General features: G+C 51.0%; 1 protein-coding gene across 2 annotated transcripts in view; it reads left to right on the forward strand.

Annotated features, from left to right (window-relative positions):
* The window catches only part of PRICKLE2 (prickle planar cell polarity protein 2), a 97,371-nt gene that overhangs the window by 46,304 nt on the left and 39,061 nt on the right, over positions 1-12,006 (forward strand). The gene's annotated exons all lie outside the window — the stretch shown is intronic.

Here is a 12,006-nt window from a genome sequence, read left to right on the forward strand (position 1 = left end):
CAAATTATTTGTGTGCTTCTCTCTTGAAGCAGATGTTTTTATCCGTGCAACTGGTGGAGTAATTAGAGGGAGAGGCAGGGTGCTGAGCAAACGCAAACACCCGTGCTGGGGGGAGCGAGCCTTAAAATAACGGGGTGGCACAACACAGGAGCGTGGCGCTGGCTGGGAGAAGGAATTGGGTGAGTTTGGGTGGCGAAAAATGTATGTTTCTAGTTTTGTGTGCCATAGTGGAAAAATTCTTGGTGGGAATAAATTCAGTAAGGATGGGTGCAGTGTGTCCAGGGGGTCAGTGCATCACCACGTCCCCATGGAGGTGCAGAGCCTTTCCCATGAGGAGCCCACTGAGCAGTAAAGTCAGCACAAGATGCCGAAGGAGAGGAATGCCCAGGGCCCGACGTGCCGGGCTGTATTTCTGTTAAAAAGTCGCATCCCCCCCCACCGGGGAGAGGCAGGGGCTGCGTCCCGCAGCAGAAGACTGCGCTTGTTCTTGGGGTGAATTCCTCTGGAAGTGTGAATCATTGACTCGCGATTTTTTGCGGTGGAGGCCGGGGGATGATTAAATGTCCTGTCTGCAGGAAATTACCAGGAGATTTGAGCGTTTTCCTGAAGCAGCCTCAGATGGTGTGCAGCTTTCGGTGTAACACAAGCGAGCAGTGTTACGTGGAAGTCTCCCCGTGCTTGGCTCTTGGCAGAGCCGGCCTCCCCGAGGTGTTTTTTTTTTTTTTTTAAAGCTCTGGTTGTGCAGGCACATTTTTGCTCTGGTACCATTTAAATAATGGCAGCAACATGCTGATTCCTCTAATGATCTTGATTAAGTTATCGGTTATTTTCTTAATTAGCTACTTGATCTACTTACACCTTAAATGAGTCTGTTTGTGCACCCAGAGAAAGAAGAAGGGGAAAAAAAAAAAAAACACACTTCTTTTTCCCCTTTCAAAAAGTCTTTTTCCTTTCCAAAAGGCAGCTGCCAGCTCACTTGGATGCACAAGCGAGCCTAAGCGAGGCTCTCCTAGGCTGGGGGGCAGTTTGCTGGGCTCCCCCCTGCCAACCCTCTTGTGTTGGGGTCCTTTGGTGGGCTTTCCAATAGAGTGAAGGCACAGATGAGGACTGGTGACCTAGAAACCCACCCGGCTGTTTCAGGCTGGCTGTATAAATGATGTCAGCCTTCGGTGGTGTGGCACTGAGAGGTGGGCATCAGTGCTCCTCGGGGAATTGCTTCCCCCAGCAGCAGGGAATTTAAAACCTGAGTGTGGATATGTGTTTGTTCCTGACGGCAGGGCTACGCAGACAAAGCACTGTGTAGAAGTGGTCTCCTCGAATGCATGGGCTCATGCTCAAAACCTGCTCGAATATTTCAAGTATTTGAAATAGTGGGGTTGTCACAGGCTCCTCACTTTGCAGGACAGTGGAGATTTGGGGTGTGTTTTGTGTGTGGGAGGGATGAGCGTTCCTCTGGGAAAGCTCACATCCCAGGACACAAGGGTGAGCATCCTGAGCTCACCAGGAGGTGGGAGGCTGAAGCCTCTGCTTCCCTGCAAGGGTCAGGGCTGGGTCTGGAGGCCAGAAAGCATCTTTTATCTCCTTTATGTTTCCCACATGCTAGCTCAAGCCCAGCACTGCCCTGACCACCCAGCATCCCTGCTCAGCACTGGGAGTGCAGCCCCACCAGTTGGTACCAGTTCTTCACCAGTGCTGCCCACCCACCACCACTTGTTGCGCTCTCAGGGTAGAGAGATTCAGCTCTGGCACTTCGGAGGCTCCTTGTGACCCATGCAGCAGCAGCCCCTGCTTCAGATGAGCCTATTTGTTCTTGCTTTTGTGCTGTGTGTTAATGACGCTGCCCTCGTTAGCCTTATCTTCACACCTCTCCTGATGCAGAACTCGCTGAAAGATGGATTGAGTAATGAGGCTGCTTCCATGTGTACGTTGGAGAGGCATCGTCTGGGACTCTCCAGCTAAAACAGAGCTAAATGCTTGCCCTCTGGTTAAATTCTGGCATCCGTGCCAACAAAACTATGGATTTGGGAAGAATTACCGACAGTTCCAACATACCCCAGCTTTATTCCCTTGGGTCTTCTGTATCTGTAGCCTCATGGTGTGAATTCGTGGCCCCATGGTATTTTTACATCTGGATTCCTAAATGATTATGGCTATGACTGCAACTGCAAGCGTGGTGGTGTGTTCTCATGGTCAGCTGTATCTTGGGTGCCCCAGCTGAGCGTGGCAAGTGTATTAATACCTGATAGTGATGGTGATTCCTTCAGGAGAGCGTGGGGCAATCCCCATTCCCTCCTCACGTCCCTCCTGGTTTGCTTGCATAACCTGGCACCAGTCATGGACACGCTCCCAGGTTTCAGATGTGGGAAGAGCAGCCCAGCTCTGGTTTTGGGTGGAGGTGTCGGAGCAGAGCCAGCTGTGGGCATGGTACCCAGGTATGGCCACATCCATGTGGCACGGGTGGCATGCCCCCGTTGGAGCTGGGACCTCCACGTGCAATTGAAAAAGCCAAGGGATGATAAAACCTGACAAATAACTGCACTAAAAAGAAAATGCAGTGCTGTCTTGTCCCCTTGGCCTTTCTCTGTGCATCCCGGGAGGTGGCAGAGATGAAATGTTTGCTCTGAACAGGCTGGGTTTCTCTTCACGTTCCCCTGAAGTTTGTGTTTGGGCTCTGCCCTCTTGGTGTTGGTTTATCTGCTGATGTCTCCAGCCGTTCAGTTGCCCGTAAGTAGTTCCAACTCCAGATACTCTGCACCAAGATATAAATGAAGGAAAGGTAATTCGTAATGAGATGGCCATTTATCACAGCAGGACCGCAGGAAAATGTGCATTAAATATTCATGGGGCCGTGTTCGTTAACACTGCCACCTCGCTGGCACTGGGCAGGGCAGGAGCAGAGGGGAGGTGAGGCCGTGTTCCTCACAGCCAGGGCTGGATCTGGCATTGCAGCAGTGCTAGCGTTTCAGTACTTCCAATCACAGGTTTGAAAATGCTCACGGTAAATATTTAAGGCCTGATTTCTCTGCCCGGCATTAATTCATCTCCACGCTGCGTGAGTGCAGGTGGCTGACACCAGCCCTCCCGATTCACAGGCAGGCAATTAGGGAGATAAGCCTAAGTGACTTCATTTGTCTCCTTTTTAGATTGCTCAACTCTGAGTTGCTTTAAAGGGATGGGATTAGCCGCGATTGAGTTCTCAGTGGGGCTGGGAGTCAGCTGCTGCTCGGGGGCTGTGTCCGACAGCCGCCAAGGTACCAAGTCAGGGAGTGCGCTATCCGTGGGCGTGAAATGGTGCCGGGAAGATTAAATCTGATGATAAAACGGTATTAAGGCTTGCTTCATTAACAGGCTAGAAGGCATCAAATTACTCTGGTGCTATAAATCTGAAGCGTCACTTAGGTTTTGCAAGTGAAGCCACTTGAGTGTTTGAGCTGCATTTGTTTGCTGGTTGTTGTGTCCTCAGGATCACGGCACGGGGCGTTGACTTCCCACAGTGATGGAAGGGCTGAAACATCAGCAACCTGGCAGGTTAAACGTTCCCTTGAAATAGGGTCTTGTGTCAGGACTCGGGATACCTTGTTCTGGATTGTACTGGTTGCAAGATGTGCCAGATGTGGGCTTCGGACATGCAGGCTTGTGTTGGTGATGGCTTGTAGACCACTTGCCCCAGGAGATGTGCCCAGCCCAGGCTGCACCCGTGGGCGAAGCTGTAGCTGTCTGCATGGGAGGACAAATGTGTCTTGGTGTGAACTTCAGAGCATCAGGAGATGGGTTTGGTGGACTATTTGCCAAGCGTAAAAGGCACGTATACAGATAAAGGGAAAATACCTGCTTTACCTGAACGCCCCTTGGTATAAAATAAATGCTGATCTCAACTAATTAGATTCACTGTGGCTGACTCCACCATCCATTTATGCACTTGAAAGCTCCATTAATTTCCACTGGTGCCTTACAGCAGAGCTGCAACCAAAAGGCTCAAGCATGTGGGGCTCTTTGCTTCCCGACAGCACGGCTCGTCCCGCCCCGAGCACGAGGAGCAAGCCTGCTCCCTCCCTGCAGCCACCAGGAAAATGACGCGGCCGCCGCCGGCACGCAGCGCTGAGCACCGCTCACTGCTGCTGTTGTGTCGTGTTTTGTCACTCTGCATAAGCCGAGGTGTTGGCACACGCTGCGTAAGCCACCGTTGATTAACTCAGGGCTCACCTTGCCGCCAGAGCTGCTCGTTAGCCTTCATTAACGGGGAGGCTGCTCGTGGCTGCGCCTTGCGCACGCGGCGACCCGCGGCGCTTTTGGGGAGCTGGGGCTGATCAAAGTCACAAGAAATGGCTCTTTTGCTCTTCTTTTGTTGCTTTGACGTGCCGCTTGTCAGGGAAAATACGAACGTGTTTCTTTGCACGGGGAAATTAAAGAAATCTTTGTTCTGGCTTCGTGTTGCATGCTTTTTAACCCTTCGGCATGGTGTTTGTTGACGTGCTGGTTCCAGCAGTTCGCCGCCTGTTTGCAATTAGTCCTCGGCTCTCCTGCCCAGCCTGGTCTGGAGCTTGTTTAAAGGAGGGGTTAAATTTCCTTGGTGTAAACATTTTCTGCTTTCCGAGCTTGTCATTATTTGTTTTCTCAGCGTGCTCATTTTCTGAAGCACTGTAGGAGCCACAGTGTGGGAAACAGACCCTCACATAAAGAGTTTAGAGCTCACACCTCCGAACATCTTCACATTAGGCACTTCATCGGTGCCAAACACCCACTAAAAATCAGTGAGAGCTCCACGCTTAACTCCTGCCAAAATATCCATTAGGGCCCGAGCATCTGACAGCTCCCATTGACCATCCCTGTAGACAAAGGGCTGGCAGAAGGAAGCAAGAAGGAGCAGATCTCCCTGGGGATGTGTTCACAGTGTGCCCAGGGACTCAGAAGCAGCCTGCATCTAAGCCATGACATATTTTGCCCTTCGGGACCCGTAGCTGTCACACAAGTGTCTTGGCCGTGCCTGTGCTCGCTGCGTTTGCAGTCCAGCAAGCCCCTAAAGCTGGTCAGAGGCAAGGCTGGTGGCACAGCTGTAGTAAATGATTTGCCATGGTTTGCTGTTTTCTGTAGCATGGTTCCTCTCTGAGGCTCCTTGGGCTTCAGAAAGGTTGGTCTCAGCTTAGGGGCAATGAGGTCTTGTTGTAAGCCCCACGCGAAGTCAGTCAATGCCAAAACCGAGCCTGGTGTCATGACCCTGCTGTAACACGGGGTGCTGCTTGCTCAGGTGGGCAGGGGCTGGGAGAGCAGGAAGGCTGCTTCCCTCAGCATTTCACCTGGAAAGAAAACCTCAATCAAGTGAAAACTTCCTCAAAGTGGTGATATTCAGAGTACAGCAAGTGTCAGCATCCTCCTTGGCTGTGGGTTTGTGCTGGTGCGTGGAGCAGACGCTCAGCAAGGGGAAGGCAGCTGTTGAGCTGTGATTGCTGCTTATTACACTAATTACAACAGTCTCACCGGTACCACGAGCTCCCCTTCTCCTTCCCCCATCTGTCTGCTTGGCCATCCATGGTTGCTCATCTTTGAGACAGGGACTGGCTTTTGGAGGTACAGTCAAAGCGTTTCCTTCCACGGGGAGCCCAGCTGCCCTTCTCCTATGCTTCCCTGTGCTGCTGCGGGGGAATAATCCTGTTTGGCATGTGGGAGGGATGTTGGGGATTAGCTGATTTACCCTGAAATAAGAGCACAGAAGGGTGAGACGTGGCACGGCTTTTGCCAGAAGATGTGGCTGGCTCTGCCTCCTGTGTGACAGCGGAGCAAAGGGTTTTGATCCCTGGTTTTGGACTCGAGCGCCCTGACCCCCAAAATTGCAGCTGTTCTTTTGTTGCGAGGAGACAATGCAAGTTAAATCTCAACAAAAAGAAACCACGGCTCCTCTGGATGCCCACCTGGTTTCTATTTGGGGGGCGAGTCGGGGGGTTACTGGCTTTGAAGAACAGCCTGCTCCAAAGCAGCCTGGAAAATGCTTTCTGAGCCACGAAACAATGAGGCTCACTAAATCTCTAACAGCAATAATTGGTTCTAAAGGGCTGATGTATTTAGTCTGCTAATGTTTAGCAAACATGTTTGCTTTACCCTTTGAAGATAATGCTGCATGCAGCAGGGTTTGGTAGGAAAAAAATAAAAAGAAGGGAAGAAATGGCCTGTGGTTTTCAGCCTGCTTAGCAAGGACTGGCTGGTGGGAGCAATAGCAGTCAATATTGCTCTCGTCTCCGCGTTAAATGCGAGTGGTTGAGTTTTACTGCCCTGGTGAGCCAGTGCTGGTAGTGCCCTCAAGCCCTGCACCCCAGGCTCCCATTTGGGGACCCCGGCACGGTGATGTTTGTGTCTTCCTAATGCTCCTGCATGGGTGTAGGGCACTCGTGCTGTCCCCTGGCTGGGGACATCTGCACTCTGTGCCTCGTTGTTGCCATCGTGGCATCAGCCAGCACCTCCTTGCAAGGTGGCTTTGACCTTTCTCTAGTCTGTTATATAGGGCGAGTGGGGACAAGGCGTGGAGGGATGCTCCAAGGACACCTCCTGCTTGGGACGCGCCATCTGGAAGTCCAGGCTTAGCAGCACAAGGGTGGTTGGAGCAAGGGCTGTGTGCTGCTTGTGCCCATCTCAAGGGGCAGCGAGGAGGGCTGGGACCCCACAGCCTCCCAGGGAGCTGCGCTGGAGTTAGGGCCATGTCCCTGCTCAACCCAGGCCTGATACGGTCGTAATCCCTCCCTTGGAGTCCTGCTCTCCCCAGCTTGTTCGGCAGCTGGTTTAGTTGCCTTTCCCTGTAGATTGCGATAAGATAAAAGCTGGGCCGTGTTTTACAATAAGGGAAAACGGTTTAGAAGATGACAGCTTAGAAAAGGGGGGGATTGGGGTTTCCAGCTGCGCGCTCTCGCGGGCTCGGCCGTGGCCGCCTTTGATGAGGGCTGTGATTGATCCCGCGCCGCCAGCGCCAGCCTGACCTTTCCATGACGGGCTGAGCAGCTCTAATGGTCTTGATGGGGCTGGCGATTTGTGTATTGTGCTTGATGTACGAGGCTTGACGTGGCATTGAGGAACGGGGCTGGGAGATGACTGACAGGCCTTTTCTGCTAAGGATGCCGAGGCACGGGCTGTTTCCAGTGATTTCTTTCAGCGTTGTTGCCAAATTATCTCGTGGCGGAGAAGTTTTGCTGTTAAGTACCTTCCTGTACATAGCATCTAAGTAGTTAAAGAAGATAATGAAGTAACTTGCAGGCCGGAAGGCTTATCGCTAAAAAGACTGTTCAAATTTTACACTTAATTAATATCTAGTGAATTGTTTTTACCCTGACTTTAATGCTCAGGCTCCTTAGGCAGATAAAACAATGGAATAGGTTGAACCCGAGACTTTTTGTAACTGAGCTGTATAAAATTTTGAATCTTTGAGTTCTTGCAGGCAACACTAAAACCTTTTAATTTCAGTGAGTCGAGCTCTGTATAAATCACACCCTGGTTGGCATATCTCATGGGTGCTTGTGGCAAGAGTAATGAATTTCATGGTTTGTTATGAGCTACTAAAACCAATACAAACACGCAAAACCCGTTGTAATCTCAGCGTATCATTTGAGGAAACAATTTATTCCTGAGTGGGAGCAAATGTCAAGCCATGATAACAAATTGTTGTTCCTAATTAAAACAAAGGGAAGGATAGCAAACAACTATTGTCATTTGCATCCCGTGCCAGCCTGTCTCAGGGACACGTGGGCTCCATCCAGCCTTCGTACCGGGGCAGGCAGGCTGTAAGCCTTGCAGTATCCCAAAAGGTATTGACCTGCCCCATGCACTCCAGGCAGGGTGCGTGGGGGTTATGGTCCAGAATGGGCTGGGGACAGTGAAATTAAGTTGAGCTGCCAGTATTTTATTTATTTATTTGTTTTAATTTAATGTCAGGGTAGGAAATCAAAACCCATTTTGGCACCTCTCTTCCCATTGAGCTTTAAAGAGGCTGTTCATTACCCGACGTGAGGACCCACCACGTTCCTGACCACAGGCAATCTCCCTGCATTTGCAGATCCACTTGGAAATGTAAAAGACTCGCAGGCATCATGAAAGCCCATTTATGTTCGTGACAAACACACGTTCTCCTCCCAGACGTGTGATATGTCACAGGAGCAGGAGATGAATCTAAAATGTGCTGGCGTTACCTTGCTGCATTTAATGCAGCTGGGGACCAAGCAGGTCTCTTCTCTTAGCTGGCCAAGGGAGCAAGCACTCCTATCTGGCCATGTCAGAGCAGAAACACAGCTAGCTTAAACCACTGGTTGTTTTGGGGCAGTTTGGCCAACGTATGCTGCCCAGGGCAAGGGGTAGTGCCGAAATCCAGCTGCCAACCAGGGAAGGCTGGCACGGTTGGGGTCTGGTGGGTACAAACCCTGCTCATGTTGCTTGGGCAGGGCCCTGGGCTGGCTCAAGGCTCGCTGCTGAGCATGGAGATGCTTGAACGTGCAGGGAAAAGAAAACACTGCGATAATGGGGTTTTGGGGGGAGCGGGCGGAGGCAGAGCCTTCTCATGCATGATGCTGAGGGAGCACTGTGAGCAAAGACATGAAACCCTCAGGGCACAACTGCTGACCCAAAACACCTTATCAGACAGGTTTGAAGCAAAATTAAATAAATAAAAAATCATCTGCAGTGACAGCAACCCTGGCAGTGTCAGGTAGAGAGAAGGGCTGCAGCGAGGGAGCCCTGAGCTGCTGCTGAGGTACGTGGTAGCGCGGGGTTATCCTGTACGCACATCTTCTCTTTTTTGTAAATGGAAAATTAATTTGTGTAACCGATCAAAGGTTTAGATCTTTGGAAAATGCACCGCAAGATAAGCTGAAGATTTATGGATTTCCTTCGTAGCATATTTTCACTGAGTGCTTTATTGTTTGTGGAAAGGCCCCAAGAAAAATATTTAATTAAAAAATAGTGCTTTGAGTTGATTTAGCTTAAGGTTCGATGCAGTGCTCTAATGAGGTTTTTGTAGACATTATTAAGGGACACTATTAAAAAGCCTTCAGATGAGAATGCTGTCAGGCTGGCAAAGGGGAAGAAACAAAACTTGAGCATGCAGATTGTTGTTCACATTCTGTTACAAATTTGATTTTAACATACAAAAGTAAAAAACGTAGTAGTGCAGAGTTCAAGCCAGAGGCTATGAAAAGCCTTTTTGTTGTTAAGCTGTGTAAAGCTTCTTGCATTAAGGTGATTAAAAAAAAAAAAAGGAGGTGGAATACAGCGATGGATGGAAACCCAGCCTGCAGCTCTGGTACCGGGGCGTGCTGTCGGTGTGTGTGCACCCAGGCTGTGTGCTCGCTGGGCTGTGTGTGCACAGTGCCAGGTCCTCCCACCTTTCACCACCTGAAATCGCAGGTTTGTGTGGTCCAGGGGTGCCAGGGCACGTGGGCTGCATGTGCAGGGTGAGGGTCGGGTCTGTCTCGCTGGCTGAATTAGCAGGGAGCACCGATAGCTGTCTGAAATCGTCTGTGGTGCTTACAGGCTCTGCCTCCCCTTCTGTGTCGTCTGCTGCCGGGCTCGATACGGTTTTAAAAGCTAAATTCCTCCTTGCAGACTGACAGCACGGATCCTTACCCGTGCGTCTGCCAAAAATAAGTGAAGCGCAGCAGCAGGAACAGCAGGAGGAACGTGTCTGTCTCGCGCATGGCAGCAGCCACGTGAAGGTACGAACGGCAGTCCTGGGGAAGAGCTGAGCAGGCTGGGGTTTGGGATTAACGCTCTGCATGGGATGCTACTTCCTTTGCCTCTACCCCGTTTTTCCTCAGAGTTTTTTGGAGATGAGGCATCCGCAGTTCTGGCACTGAGAGGTATCCGGTGTTTGCAGAGCTTCTTGCTCTGCTGCCCTGTGGCCTTGGGTGTGAGGTCCCGACGGTGTCCCTGCTCATGTCCCAGATGTCCCCAGCCCCAGGCAGCGTGCTGGGACTGCACGGAGCACAGCCCGTCCTGGCATCGGAGCCAGCACTGGCTGGGAGAGCGGAGATTGCTGTGCAAATTACAGGGCGAGTGTGGGAACGGAGGGGAAAAAGAACACCGTGCATATCCAGTCCTGCATTTCTGTGGGTAGAAAGAGGTGGGAAAATAAGCTGTTGTTGTGCACAAAGCCAGGCTTGGCGAAGGGGAGCTGCTGACCTGCTGTGTCACCGTCCCTGAGCAGCCCAGGAGCGCAGGGGGACAGCCTTTGTCCCACAGGCAGCTTTCAGGGACAGCAGAAGCTGGAGCCTGCACAGCATCCCGTGGTAGCACGTCCCTGACAAGCAGAAGATGTTCACTAAATAATTCAGAAAGGCAACTTGACCTGACATCCATCAGGTTTAGCAGCCGGTGACCTTGAGGGTGCCAGGCTGCTGTGGCTGCACGTGGCCGTGCCTTGTAGCTCGCTGTGATCACAAACAGCATCACGTGGAGCCTGGCGGCTGATCGATACGCCAAGGTGATAAAGAAGACAGCACTTGAAAGATGCGAGCTCTTTTACAGCGACTTTTCATACCAGCTGTAGGGTTGAGTTTGTGCAAATGTCAGAAAGTTTAAAGCTTGGGTCTTTGCCTTTAAAACCTGGAGCAAAGGGCAGAAAGAAGTGGCTGTGGTTATGAGCAGAGCTGGCCATCACACACTTCTGAACCTGAGCATGGCTTCCTGCTCTGATGCAATTGCTTTTCTATTTCAGTAGCTCAGGCTGTACCTCGGGTTGTTCAGAGTATTCGCTTCCCTGCGGGTAGTTGTCAGCATCCATCCCTGTAATGATGCAAGTCCTTCATGTGACCTTCAGAAATACACTCTGCCGGCTCAGTCCTCACCTTGCTGCTTAATGAAACACCCATTTCACCTGCGTAATGTGCAGCATCCATCAAGAAATACTGCGTGCCTTCTGGAGTTATTCCAACACATGACCTTTTCACAGGCGCTGAGTAGGTAGCAGTAATATGGAGCAATTGCCAAGGCGCTGGCAGCTCTCAGAGCAGGAAGGCTCATTTCCACTTTCCAAAGACAGTTGTGTGTCCACAAGTGGCATCTTCTAATCTGATTTCTTGTCCCAGAATAGCCCGTTCATTGGATTTTGGGGATATTTAGGCCTGTGAGTATCACAGCAGGAAGTCTGCCAGGAACTGATTAGGCTCGCTGTTCGGAGACACCGCGCGCTTGCTCGTAGCCGTGCGGCTGAGATGCTGTAAGCAGTGGCGTGGCTGATCCTTTACATCAGCTCATGATTCTCACCCGCCTTTCATCTCACTGCATCAACTTAAAAGCCTGCAGCTTCTTTGTGAATCAACTTACACTTAAAAGTTTGCAGCTTCTGCTGAGATCTCTTCCTTTGGGATGACCCAGTTGGCCAAGACAGCCAAGCAAAACGTGCTGCAGGACTCAGCTCTGCTGTAGGGCACCCAGTTGGGTGCCTGGGGCTCACACCTCCATCTCCCTGCCCTCGGGGCTGTGCCAGGCTGATTCTGGGGTGTCCAGGCTACTGCAGAGCAAGTGGCACGGAGCACGTGTATGAGAGGTGGGCTCAGAGCTCGCACCCTGCTGGAGTGGCACTCAGTGCACTAATTGACGCCTTGCTCCCGAGTGTTTATAGCTCGGGGCCTTCGCTCCTCGGAAGTTAATGCAGATAAAGGCAGGCGTTTTACTCATGTATTCAGTGAAAATTAGCACCTACAGGACCTGTCATGTTGAGTGGTGCGCGTTCTTTGTGCTAGCCGCAGCCCCTATTACTGCCGTGTGCTTTTAACAACGTATTTCCAGGGAAGGCTGTTACAGTAAACACGGGTAATTTCTGCTCTGCAGAGTTTCTGCTCTACATTATCATTTTACAAGCAGCCTTCTTTATTTGCTTTTGCCCCGTTTGGTTTTGTCTCACTTCCTTTGTATTTTAATTAACATGTTCTGAAGTTAAGAGGAAAATACGTCATCCTGGGGCCTTGGCACGCTCAGCAGACAGAGGCGAGCTGACAGCCTGCCTGCAATGCCGGCGAAAGCTGGAGAGGACAAAAT

The sequence above is a fragment of the Anas acuta genome, chromosome 11 (genome assembly GCF_963932015.1).
Source record: "Anas acuta chromosome 11, bAnaAcu1.1, whole genome shotgun sequence".
NCBI classification, from domain to species: domain Eukaryota; kingdom Metazoa; phylum Chordata; class Aves; order Anseriformes; family Anatidae; genus Anas; species Anas acuta.